The following is a 14,106-nucleotide window of genomic DNA, read 5'->3' on the forward strand; positions in this document are numbered from 1 at the left end:
CGGTGCTGGGTCCACTGCTTGTCATCATTTATATAAATGATTTGGATGTGAGCATAAGAGGTACAGTTAGTAAATTTGCAGATGACACCAAAATTGGAGGTGCAGTGGACAGCGAAGAAGGTTACCTCAGATTACAAGGGATCTTAATCAGGTGGGCCAATGGGCTGAGAAGTGGCAGATGGAGTTTAATTTAGATAAATGCGAGCTGCTGCATTTTGGGAAAGCAAATCTTAGCAGGACTTATACACTTAATGGTAAGGTCCTATGGAGTGTTGCTGAACAAAGAGACCTTGGAGTGCAAGTTCATAGCCCCTTGAAAGTGGACTCACAGGTAGATAGGATAGTGAAGAAGGCGTTTGGTATGCTTTCCTTTATTAGTCAGAGTATTGAGTACAGGAGTTGGGAGGTCATGTTGTGACTGTACAGGACATTGGTTAGGCCACTGTTGGAATATTGTGTGCAATTCTGGTCTCCTTCCTATCGAAAGATGTTGTGAAACTTGAAACGGTTCAGAAAAGAGCTGTAAAGATGTTGTCAGGGTTGGAAGATTTGAGCTATGGTGAGAGGTTGAATAGGCTAGGGCTGTTTTCCCTGGAGCATCGGAGGCTGAGGGGTGACCTGATAGACGTTTACAAATATATGAGGGGCCTGGATAGGGTAAATAGGCAAAGTCTTTTCTCTGGAGTAGGGGAGTCCAGAACTAGAAGGCATAGGTTTAGAGTGAGAGGGGAAAGATAAAAAAAGAGACCTAAGGGACAAAGCTTTCACTCAGAGGGTGGTACATGTATGGAATGAGCTGCCAGAGGAAGTGGTGAAGGGTAGTGCAATGGCAATATTTAAAAATCATCTGGATGGGTGTATGAATAGGAAGGGATATGGGCTGGGTGCTGCCAGGTGGGACTAGATTGGGTTGGGATACCTGGTCGGCGTGGACGGGTTGGACCGAAGGGTATGTTTCCGTGCTGTACATCTCTATGATTCTAAATCACAGAAATGTGTGTTTTCTTGTACAATCATCACCCATTTCACTCTCCCTGGAATTACAGACCTTTTAGCAAACAGTCCACAGTTAATCCCGATTTCTGTCGGGTTTCCATATCTCATTTTACCAAGGATTAACTTTGAGTGACCATCTCCAGATGTTTTTCTCTGTTGTCAGGGAGATGTTTTATCCACTCCAGCAATGAAATTTGTTTAGACAAATCTCCTGGAATCCTTAGATAGCTGTAGAATGCATCTTTTTGACTAGAGAACCCCATTTTCCCCATCTGGCTCTAGCTCACAAAGTCAAGCAGCCTTTTCTCTCTGCTGACCATGCAAAACTGCCGACTGTCTGAGATATTAATTGATTTTAAGGAAGCCTGTCATTAGCCTGATCTCAGAAACAGATCCCTCTGCCCCTTTCCCTTTGACAACATGAAATATATTAACCTTGCATCCAGATAACAATGAGAATCCAACTTTTTCTTATCTTAGCAGCAAATGGACCGTTTACAATACAATTGTTTTTCAGCTAGTGGGATTGTCCTATCAAGAAAGATTGGATAATGTGGGCCTGTATTCTCTGGAGTTATAGGAGGTGATTTCATCTAAAAGAATTGAGAGAATAGATGCAGGTATGGTGATTCCTTGGTTCAGGAGTCCAGAATCAAGGGGGTAGAATTTAAAACTAATGAGATGACATTTAGGTCCAGGATGAGATTTTTTTAAACTCAGAATTGTAAATCTTTGAAATTCCTGAATACAAGAGAGCTGTGGAATCTCAGTCTTTAAAGATGTTTAAAGTAGAAATAGATAGATTTCTCATAGTGTACAGGGTTATGAAGAAGGGGTGGGTGAAAGGTATTGAAGTGTTCGATCAGCCATGCTCATACTGAATGGTGGGGCAGCCTTGATAGGCTGAGTTGCCTACTCCTGTTATTTGTGTTTCTAATGGAATTATACTCCTTCCGCAGTGCCCAGTGTGGCTAACACCCTCTGTTTGTTTAATGTGGGATCATTATATACTTGAAATTCTTCAAATGACTAAACACATTCAATTTTATTCAGCTACACCAGAAGCAAGCAATAAACAAATGAACAGAATATTCATGTAGTGTACCTCTGGGAACATAGGGACTGCTTGTCTTTTGACCAATAACAAAGTTATAGTTTGAGTGATCAGTGCATGCAGCTCACAACTGCCTGCTAATGAAGTCTGTCTGGCTAATTGAGTCTGATGCTGCAGTGTTCTATCACGTTGAGGGTAATGGTCCTCCTACTCAATGTCCTCATCTTCCTCCTTGGAAGACTCCTCCCATTCTCACAGCCTGCCATTCAGCTTATCATGTCAGTGCCAGCTCTTTGAAAGAACCACCCCACTATTCTCATTCCCTTGCTCTTTCCCAACAATTTGAAAGCTTTCCCCCTTTTGAGTTATGCATCCAATTCAGTTTTTGAAAGGAGTTAAGAAAATGAAATCCTGGCTCGTTGACTGACCAGTATAATAACGGCATTGTCTCAGATTTGACTAATGGGAAAGTATATTGGGACAGTCAACTTCTGATGGAGACCAAATGATACACAGCGTCATAGTTTCTGCTTGTTCTGGTCTGCTTAGATGGCACAAGAACAGAATTTATTTTTGAAAAAAAAGCACTTGGAACCCTGTACGAAAAGGAGAGGGTGGATCCTGGGCAGACTGTCAAAGCCATTGAGCAGAATGCCTTATCACCAGAACTCTGCAACAAGCACCAAGGCATAGCTTAGCTAGTAGTGAGAAGACCTGTGAGATCTTTTATGCATGCCTACACACAGCCCTTGAAGTGACTGCACTGGTGAGGAGAGTATCATACATCTTATTTAATGTGCTTCTGCAAAGAAGGTCTGGAGAGAGATGCAATAGTACTTGTTGAGGTTTGTCCCAAGTGCCTCCGTGATGCAGGAGTCTGATTTATGGGTTGTTTCCCGGAACGCATACTGTGACAAACGTCAGGAGCCTATCTGGTTCGCTAATGTACTTTTCGGAAGTGTATCCACCATCCTTATCTGGTATAGCCTATATGTGAATCCAGGCCCACAGCATTACAGCCATCTCTTAACTGATGTCTGAGTGGTTATGCATAATAAACACTGGTCCAGTCCGTGACACCCATATCCCATGAACATATTTTTTAAATTTAAAAAAAAGTAGTGATTGTATCCTGTATTTGTAGGGTTAACATTTATAATTGGTAATGCTCCATATCATGTGTTGTTAAGGGATAGTACATTTGAAAGACTACTGTTACATTGAAGCAGGATCAGAGATGAAGACTGGACACTGTTGGCATTAGCGTGACTCTGAATTATAAAGAAATGTTCACAAAACTGAACTTGTTTCCACAGGAACAGTTTGCAGAAGGACAAATCAGTTATTTGAACCAGTTTGCAATTTTAGTTATGTAGCATTCAGCAAAATTTTTAACTTGGACAGTTAATATAGCAATTGAGAAACCAAATAAAAAACAATAAGCCTCAAGGGGAATAACAAATTCTAGGAATTTGCTACCATAGAGTAGTAGCTATGTGAAACAAACTCCTGTCAGGGATTAACAGATTATGAAATAACCGCTTAAAATAAATGGAGAAATATTTGAACAGGAATCATATTAAATATTCTCTTTCACATTACATTGGTTTCACTTATTGCATGTTTATCATAAGTTATTGAATTACATGGCTGTTGTCAACCATGAAAATATTATCCAAGGAAAGTAATTGTTTAAAGTTAAATGATGTTGATTGCGATGCCAGTCTATAGCACTTTTCATGGGTTCAGGTAAGTATTTTGAAATTTTCTCATAATACAGGGTCAACAAGCAGCAATGAGATGATCAGTTTCTGATTTTGAATGTGCATGCATGTTGACCAAGACATATTTGGGTTGTGGGTATGTGGATTTCATGAGGGATGCAGAAGTGGGAATCATGGCAGCATGGGTTTCAATAAGGCAGGAGTTGAAATCTCACTTGCCTGATGGTGGGTTAAAGCAGCATGTTTGAGGCAGATTGAGCTGCATGTTGCCCTGTGGCACGTTCTTACACAGTACATTCAGAGGCCTAGAGGAGTAAAGGAAGATCAAAGAGAGGATAGAAGATGGTTTAGGAAAGTGTGAAGCGGGAAGGACCTGGCATTCAGGGCATTGAAGGTTATCATGGGAAAAGTCTGTCAAGTTAAGAAAACTGCTTTTTGTCATTTATATAAATGTTTTGGATGTGAATATAGGAGGTATGGTTAGTAAGTTTGCGGATGACGCCAAAATTGGAGGTGTAGTGGACAATGAAGAAGGTCACCTCAGAGAACAATGGGACCCTGATCAGATGGGCCAATGGGTCAAGGAGTGGCAGATGGAGTTTAATTTAGATACATGTGAGGTGTTGCATTTGTTAAGGCAGATCAGGGCAGAGGTAATACAGTTAATGTAGGACCCTGGTGAGTGTTGCCAAATGAAGAGACCTAGTGGTGTAAGTGCATATTTCCTTGAAGGTGGAGTTACAGGTAGGGTGATGAAGAAGCCTTTCGGCATGCTTGCCATCATTGGTCAGTACATTGACTATAGGAGTTGGGAGGTAATTTTGCAGCTGTACAGGATATTGATTAGGACACTTCTAGAATACTGTGTCTAGAATCCTGTGTTTAATTCTGGTCTCCCTGCTATAGGAAAGATGTTGTTAAACTTGAAAGAATTCAGAAATGATTTACAAGAATGCTGATAGGATAGGAGGATTTGAGCTATAGGGAGAGGCTGAATAGGCTGGCGCATTTTTCCCTGGAGCATCGGATGGGTGACTTTATAAATCATGAGGGATGTGCATAGGGTGAATAGCCAAGGACTTTTTTGAAGAGTGGGGGAGTCCAAAACTAGAGGGCATAGGTTTAAGGTGAGAGGGGAACAATTTAAAAGGGACCTGAGGGGCAACATTTTCATGCCAAGGATGGTGCATAAATGGAATGAGCTGCCAGAACATAGAACATAGAAGAATACAGCGCAGTACAGGCCCTTTGGCCCTCGATGTTGCGCCGATCCAAGCCCACCTAACCTATACTAACCCACTATCCTCCATATACCTATCCAATGCCCGCTTAAATGCCCATAAAGAGGGAGAGTCCACCACTGCTGCTGGCAGGGCATTCCATGAACTTACGACTCGCTGAGTGAAGAACCTACCCCTAACTTCAGTCCTATATCTACCCCCCCTTAATTTAAAGCTATGCCCCCTTGTAATACCCGACTCCATACGCGGGAAAATGTTCACACTGTCAACCCTATCTAACCCCCTAATCATCTTGTACACCTCAATCAAGTCACCCCTAAACCTTCTTTTCTCTAATGAAAACAGCCCCAAGTGTCTCAGTCTATCCTCATACGATCTTCCTTCCATACCAGGCAACATCCTGGTAAACCTCCTCTGCACCCGTTCCAGTGCCTCCACATCCTTCCTATAGTATGGCGACCAAAACTGCACACAATATTCCAGATGCGGCCGCACCAGAGTTTTATACAACTGCATCATGACCTCAGGACTCCGGAACTCAATTCCTCTACCAATAAAAGCCAGTACGCCATATGCCTTCCTCACCGCACTATTTACCTGGGTGGCAACTTTCAGAGATCTGTGTACATGGACACCAAGATCCCTCTGCTCATCCACACTACCAAGTATCCGACCATTAGCCCAGTTCCCCATCTTTTTGTTATTCTTCCCAAAGTGAATCACCTCACACTTAGCTACATTGAATTCCATTTGCCACCTTTCTGCCCAGCTCTGCAGCTTCTCTATATCCTGCTGTAACCTGCCACATCCTTCCTCACTGTCAACAACTCCTCCGACTTTCGTATCATCCGCAAACTTGCTCACCCAACCTTCTAACCCCTCTTCCAGGTCATTTATAAAAATGACAAACAGCAATGGTCCCAAAACAGATCCTTGCGGAACAGCGCTAGTGACGGCACTCCATGAAGAAACTTTGCCATCAACTACTACCCTCTGTCTTATTCCATCCAGCCAATTCCTAATCCAAACCTCCAACTCACCCTCAATGCCATATCTCCGTATTTTCTGCAGTAGCCTACCATGGGGAACCTTATCAAACGCCTTACTAAAATCCATATATACCACATCTACCGCTTTCCCCTCATCAACCTCCTTCGTCACCTTTTCAAAGAATTCAATAAGGTTTGTGAGGCACGACCTGCCCTTCACAAAACCATGCTGACTATCCTTGATCACATTATTCCTATCCAGATGTTCATAAATCCTATCCCTTACAATTCTCTCTAAGACTTTGCCCACAACAGAAGTGAGACTCACCGGCCTATAGTTACTAGGTTTATCCCTACTCCCCTTTTTGAACAAGGGAACCACATTTGCTATCCTCCAGTCTTCTGGCACTACTCCTGTAGACAAAGAGGACATAAAAATCAAGGCCAATAGCTCTGCAATCTCCTCCCTTGCTTCCCAGAGAATCCTAGGATAAATGCCATCAGGCCCAGGGGACTTATCTATTTTCACCTTTTCCAGGATTTCCAACACCTCTACATACCTCAAAGCCATCCTTTCTACTTATTTGTGACTCAGTATTCACATCGACGACAATGCCCTGTTCCTGAGTAAATACTGAAGAAAAGTATTCATTCAGTGTCTCCCCAATCTCTTCCGCCTCCACACGCAACTTCCCACTACTATCCTTGACTGGACCTATTCCTACCCTAGTCATTCTTTTATTCCTAACATACCTATAGAAAGCCTTAGGGTTTTCCCTAATCCTACCGACTAAGGACCTTTCATGTCCCCTCCTTGCTGCTCTTAGCTCTCTCTTCAGGTCCTTCCTGGCTACCCTATAACTCTCAATCGCCCCAATTGAACCTTCACGTCTCATCTTGAGATAGGCCGCCCTCTTCCATTTTACAAGGGATTCCAATTCCTTATTAAACCACGGCTCCCTCGCACGACCCTTTCCTCCCTGCCTGACAGGTACATAATTATCAAGGACACTCAATAGTTGCTCCTTGAACAAGCTCCACATATCATTTACACTCTTGCCTTGGAGTCTACTTTTCCAAGCCACACATCCTAAGTCATGCCTCACCGCATCATAATTTCCCTGACCCCAGCTATAACTCTTGCCTTGTAGTACACACTTATCCCTCTCCATCACGAGAGTAAAAATCACCGAATTATGGTCACTATCCCCAAAGTGCTCACCTACCTCTAATTCTAACACCTGGCCTGGTTCGTTACCCAGAACCAAATCCAGTATGGCCTCACCTCTTGTTGGCCTGTCTACATATTGTGTCAGGAAACTCTCCTGCACACATTGAACAAACACTGACCCATCTAACGAACTTGAGCTATAGCTTTCCCAATCAATATCAGGAAAGTTAAAGTCCCCCATAACCACCACCCTATTACTGTCACTCATCTCCTGAATCACCTTCCCTATCCTTTCTTCTACGTTTCTAGGACTATTGGGAGGCCTGTAAAAGACTCCTAACAGGGTGACCTCACCTTTCCTATTCCGAACCTCAGCCCAAACTACCTCAGATGGCAAGTCCTCATCCATCGTCCTTTCCACCACTGTAATACTATCTTTGACAAGCAATGCCACACCTCCCCCTCTTTTACCCCCACCTCTGACCCTACTAAAACATTTAAATCCTGGAACCTGCAACAGCCAATCCTGTCCCTGTTCTAGCCATGTCTCCGTAATAGCCACAACATCGAAGTCCCAGGTACCAACCCACGCTGCAAGTTCACCTACCTTATTTCGTATACTTCTTGCATTGAAGTATACACACTTCAAGCCACTTTCCTGTTTACAGACACCCTCCTTGGAAATTGATGCCATGTTCCCAGAGTCATGGAGGATGATACAATTATAACATTTAAAAGGCATTTGGATGGATACATAAATAGGAAGTGTTTAGAATGATATGGGTCAAATGCTGTCAAGTTCAGTTAGGATATTTGGTCAGCATGGACGAGTTGGACAGAAGGGCCTTTTTCCGTGCTGTACATCTCTGTGACTCTATTATTAGATTTAAAATGTGATGTCATTTCGGGCTAAATGGGTTACATCTTAGTGTTTAAATGACAAGACTTCTTACAGGGCTTTTGATTCACCCACTACAGTTCAATAATCCTGCCTAATGGTGAATTTGGACAATGTCCAAATGCATAGAAGTGTTAGGCAGTTGAATCTACATGTTTATCCAGGCCTTCAGACTTGCAAATATTACAATGAACACTACTATGACTATTTAATATAAACTGAATACAAAAGCAGAAAATAACTTAATTCAAAATTCTTTGTAAAAGTGTCCCTAACTATGCTGTAACCATCAAGCATGAGCATCTTGAATTCTCTTTTATAGATAGTGTCAACAAGCAACAAGGATGAGTTGATGATTCATTGAATTGAATTGATCATTCAATATTGTATGATAAACATGCATTAAGTGAAACCAACGTAACGTGAAATATTTCCAAGTGAAACTTAAATTTGTAGACAGTCATGGTACCTTTGTTAATAGTAATGGAGTTAGGCACAAAGTTGCTCCCTTGTTGACCAGGGGCTCTTTTACAGCCTACTGATAGCTTTTGCCTTGACTGGGGACAGTATGTTTCACCACAGAATCCCTACATTTTGGAAGCAGGCCATTCAGCCCACTGAGTCCACACCGACCCTCCAAAGATCATTCCACCGTGACCACCCCCTCCACTCTATCCTGTAACCCTGTGTTTCTCAAGGCTGATCCATCTAGCCTGCACGTCCTTCGGCATTATGGGCAATTTAGCATGGCCAATCCACTTAACCTGCACATCTTTGGACTGTGGGAGGAAGCCTACATAGACACAGGGAGAACATGCAAATTCCATACAGTCTATCACCCAAGGCTGGAATCAAACCTGTGTGCCTGGTGCTGTGAGGCAGCAGTGCTGATCACTGAGCCACCATGCCACCCTGAAAATCTTCTCCCCCTGCATGGTCACTATCTCCCCCTGCATGATCCTGACACTTCATATTTTAATTGGAATCACATGGGAACTAGTTAAAAGCAACGGATTAGAATTGGTATCCAGTTCCTGTTCTGCTGTAGGTGCGGTTCACCACCCATGAACTCTCAGCCACTGTGGGAGAGGTAAGTAGATCATTTGGAATCTTGAGCTTCTTAACCAGTGGTAATGAGTACAAAGGCAGGGACATTATGCTGATCATTGACGTAGCTATGATTAGAACAGAACTGGAGTATTGTGTCCAATTCTGGTCACCATACTTTACCAAGAATGTAAATGCTGTGAGGAACATTGACAATACTTCCTACGGCAATTTGGATTTCAACATAAAGATAACTGGGTTTTAGTCCTGTCAAGAAGATTTTTTTAAAGTAATTTTTGAACAGTGAATTAAAAAATAATTTCCAAGGAAACATGTGTTTTAAATGACTCGATCTGATACCTGTGGAGTTCATTGCCAAATGTTTACCAAATTTAAAGAATATTGTCATCCAGGAAGGCAGACCAGAGGTCACAATCAGGTTTCAGTTGAGAAAAATCGTTTCATACCAGCAGAAGGACAGTTTATTTTGTGGCATTTCAAGTTTTCAGATCTTGAAAGAACCCTGTAGACTGTTGTTGCAGTTTCAGTAGACAGGGCTTTTCTTGAAGTTCAGTTAGGAAAAACTAAAGAGGTATCCAGTATGTGTGCATCTCAGGGAGACATAGGAATAGAGAAAGTCATGCCTGGTGAATGTATAGAAATTTGCTGAATGTTTCCTTTTGCTGTGTACATTATGATCTGTCTAAATGTTTATTTTTTGTAACTGGAATACGTGTAGAGAAGTTATTTGGATGGAACTGAGAAATAGGAAAGGGATGATAATTTTATTCGGATTGCACTATAGACCATCCCCCCCCCCCACCAAGTAGTCAGCAGGAAATTGAGAAACAAATTTGTAAGGGGATCTCGTTATCTGTAAGAATAATAGGGTGGTTATGATTGGAGATTTTAACTTTCCAAACTTGGACTGGGACTGCCATAGTGTTAAGGAGAAGAATTTGTTAAGTGTGTACAAGAAAATTTTCTGATTCAGTGTGTGGATGGACCTACTAGAGAAGCTGCAAAACTTGACCAACTCTTGGGAGATAAGGCAGGGCAGGTGACTGAGGTGTCAGTGGGGGAGCACTTTGGGACCGGCGACCATAATTCTATTGTTTTTAAAATAGTGATGGGAAAGAATAGACCGTATCTAAAAGGTAAAGTTCTAAATTGGACGAAGGCTAATTTTGATGTATGAGGCAAGAACTTTCAAAAGTTGATTGGGGACAGATATTCATAGGTAAAAGGACAGCTGGAAAATGGGAAGCCTTCAAAAGTGAGACAACAAGAGTTCCTGTTAGGGTGAAGTGCAAGGCTAGTAGGTCTAGGGAATACCAGATGACTAGAGAAATTGAGGTTTTGGTCAAGGAAAAGAAGGAAGCATATGTCAGATATAGACAGCAAATATTAAGCGAGTCCCTAGAATGGTTTCAACGCAGTAGGAGTTTACTTCAGAGCAAAATCAGGAGGGCAAAAAGGAGATGAGATATTTTTGACAAATAAGGTTATTGAGACTCCAGAGAGATTTTACAAATACATTAAGGATAAAAGGGTAACTCTGTTCTTATTAAATAAACAAGGTGTGTATTAACCCTAATCTGTTTACAGTTTTACAAACAATTGCTTCATTTTTGTAATCAAAGTTTGTGAGAAGATTTGTAGCTCGGGTGCTCGTTGTTGTGGTTCTGTTCGCCGAGCTGGGAATTTGTGTTGCAGACATTTCCTCCCCTGTCTAGGTGACATCCTCAGTGCTTGGGAGCCTCCTGTGAAGCGCTTCTGTGATGTTTCCTGCGGCATTTATAGTGGTTTGAATCTGCCGCTTCCGGTTGTCAGTTCCAGCTGACCGTTGCAGTGGTCGGTATATTGGGTCCAGGTCGATGTGCTTTTTGATTATACCTGTGGATGAGTGCCATGCCTCTAGGAATTCCCTAGCTGTTCTCTGTTTGGCTTGTCCTATAATAATAGTGTTGTCCCAGTCGTGACTAGCCACGAAATGACACAACCAGCTATCCTTAGTAGCCACACACACAGATGACAAGCAACATGAATTCGACTGGGACAATACTATTATTATAGGACAAGCCAAACAGAGAACAGCCAGGGAATTCCTAGAGGCATGGCACTCATCCACAGATTCAATTCAATGGATTATGAAGACAAATGTTCACAACAACATAATTCAGACAACCTTTGGATTCATAAAGGAACTCTGCCCCTTTACGAGGTTGCATTGTAGGATAGGAGGCTGCTGCACTTTACTATTGCAGCTTTCTTAACAAGGAAACAGGACTCCAGGGTCATGGAGGGGGGTCCTAGAGGTGGATGTGAGTGGGTGGAGAGATGCTATGTAACTGCAGGAGACCATAACCATCAGAAAGGATTGGGGGCAAGTAGCCATGGACAACAATTCCCACCATCTGCACCCCTGGCAGTTGTGCAACAAGAGGTCTAGTGCATTCACGAAGATCATCATGGTCATTGTATCTCCATATGACAACACCATTCCTCAGATCAACCAGCTCAATGCCCCACACACCAATGCCTCACCCTCAGGATTCCTGCATAAAATCGTGATACTCCATTCATCCATACAGGCCTCCTCCCTGCTAATGCTGCCAACCTTACCTCCAACTATCTCCAGATATTTAGCCATGGCAAGTACATCACTCAAACACAGGGCAATACACTCACTGACATTTCTCCTTCTCTCTTGCAGAACAAGACTGCACACAACACAAGAGAGAAACTTGCAGAGGCTAAGGATGCCTGCTTATTCTCAGTCCTATGAAGAAGATGCTTCTCTGCATCATAGGACTGGCAGGGGTTGTGAATCTGCCTTCAGTCAGAACACTCAGTATGATGGCATTTGCCAGTTTTCCCAACTTCCAGCTTGCCTTCACCCTGCTGTCTGACACTATAAACAAGCTTCAAAAGGTATGATTACAGATCTCTTGTTTCTTTTCTATTCCCCACCCTTCAACTTAAATCTTCCTTTTCTTATGGTCAACTGTCAGATGCAAAAATTCTGCCTGCCCAGCTCGTGTAGGGACAGAGGTGAGAGGAATACAAAACAACTGAAGAAGAGGAGCTGCCACCTGAGACTTGAGGAAGCAGCATGCAGTAAGTCATTGGGCACAAACATTGGGCAGTCAGAACAATAATGAAGAATGGTTTGTAGGTCAACTGACAGGAGGACAATGTTGCAGGTGAATTCTGCTGCTCAGGACTCAGATAGGCACCCAGATAGCGTGGCATGTGGGAGAATGCTGATAGGCATGTGCGAGGAGATACTGAACCATTGACTGGCCATCCAGAAAGTCTTGTGTCACTTTCAAGGAGCACGGCAGAGACAAGTTGAAATACAACAGAAGCATTATGGGAGAGAGTTTGCCCTCTCTGCAGTCTTTGTTCCATTTCTTGGGGTGCTGCAGATCCTGAGGTACTGCCACTTCTGCTCCCATACCTGTTACAAACTCAGCGTAGAAAGGCACATGGATGCTTTACACAAAATGCCTTGCAGGCCATACCAGAAATGACTACCAGAGTAACCCATACCTTAGAAGAATGTCCGACTTTGGTTGTGTTGTCTTGAGGTACTTAACTCCCTCATTCCTGATGAAGAGTTTATGCTTGAAACGTCGATTCTCCTGCTCCTCAGATGCTGCCTGACCAGCTGTGCTTTTCTAGCACCACGCTCTTGATGCCTCATGTTACTTAACTGCCCAGTCTTTGTAGATTATGATACATTGCTCCCCAATATTAACTGTACACCCAGTTTGGAATTAAGTGAAAATTTTAATTTACGTTTCTTGTTTATGTCTGAATTATTGGTGAATATTGTAAATAACAGCAATGGATCTTGTAGGCCACTCTTTCCATTTTCATCCAATCTGACAAGCTATTCTTCACATCTTTAAGTTTTTTTTTAGCCAATGTGCATCAATTTAGCCGTTTGTGTTTTAATTCTACTCGCCATACCATTTATTACAAGCCTTCTGCATGTTGCCTTAGCACCGGCCTTTCAGGACTCTACATATTTGCAATCAATGGCATTATTTTCTTTGTGAGAACTTTAAAGAATTCAATCAGGTTAATGATTTCAGAATTTCAGAATCCATTCTGACTTATTTATGCCTCGAGATGATCTACCATTACTTCTATTTCAGTTTTGTTATGATCCTAGCTGATGCCACCACTAGACAAGTCAGATCCCAGAATGAAGCCTGACTTGATGGGTCAAATGTTTAATTTTTATGGTTGGTTACATAGTATTTGGTCATTGAATATATTCATACACATGAGATTACTAATGTTCTTTAACAACAGAAAGCCACTTTATTACACAATAGGAAGAAGAACAATGCTACATATAAGGCAGTTTAGGAGGCTCTTAACATAAACAGCAAAAGAAAGTTTCAAGCTGTTTCCCAGCAATATCTGCTACAGATATGCAAATGCCATTGGCCTAGTAAATGAATATCTAGGGCTGTCTTTAAATTAAGTAGATGGGGTATGTTTTTTTCGGAGGGGTGGGGTTAAAGTGGAGAAGATTCAAGGGGAAGGAAATATAGGCAAGCAAATCAAAGGAATTTCAGGGCAACTTTGCCTTATTTTGACAATGGTACCAAGAGAGGGAGAGGAATTGATAGAGTGCACAGGCATAGAAGAAAGGTGACTTGGAATAAAGGGGGAGCAAAATGGTAATAAGGCAAAATTAATGGCTCCTTACTTGGATGCATAAAGCATTCAAAACAAAATAGACAAATTAGTGGCATAAATAGGGGTTAATGGGTATAATCTTGTAGCCATTTCAGAGGTATAGATACATGGGGATCAAAGTTGGGAACTAAACATTAATGATTATGTGACCTTCCAAAAGGATAGGTAGGAAAGGAAGGGTGGTGGGTGATTTTTGTTAGTTCAAAATAGAATTGGTGATGTTACTAAGAAATTATTGTAGATCAGATGATGTTGAATCTGTAAAGG

The 14,106-nt window shown here is 42.1% G+C and overlaps 1 long non-coding RNA gene across 1 annotated transcript in view; it reads left to right on the plus strand.

Annotated features, from left to right (window-relative positions):
* The window catches only part of LOC122555871 (uncharacterized), a 70,584-nt gene that overhangs the window by 18,609 nt on the left and 37,869 nt on the right, over positions 1–14,106 (plus strand). The window contains exon 2 of the long non-coding RNA XR_006313382.2: positions 11,837–12,054. This is a non-coding gene — a long non-coding RNA (uncharacterized LOC122555871). The remainder of the gene's footprint in view (positions 1–11,836; positions 12,055–14,106) is intronic.

The sequence above is a fragment of the Chiloscyllium plagiosum genome, unplaced genomic scaffold (assembly GCF_037043375.1).
Source record: "Chiloscyllium plagiosum isolate Xiang-an unplaced genomic scaffold, Cpla_swu_hap1 HiC_scaffold_1, whole genome shotgun sequence".
In the NCBI taxonomy this organism is placed as follows: Eukaryota; Metazoa; Chordata; class Chondrichthyes; order Orectolobiformes; family Hemiscylliidae; genus Chiloscyllium; species Chiloscyllium plagiosum.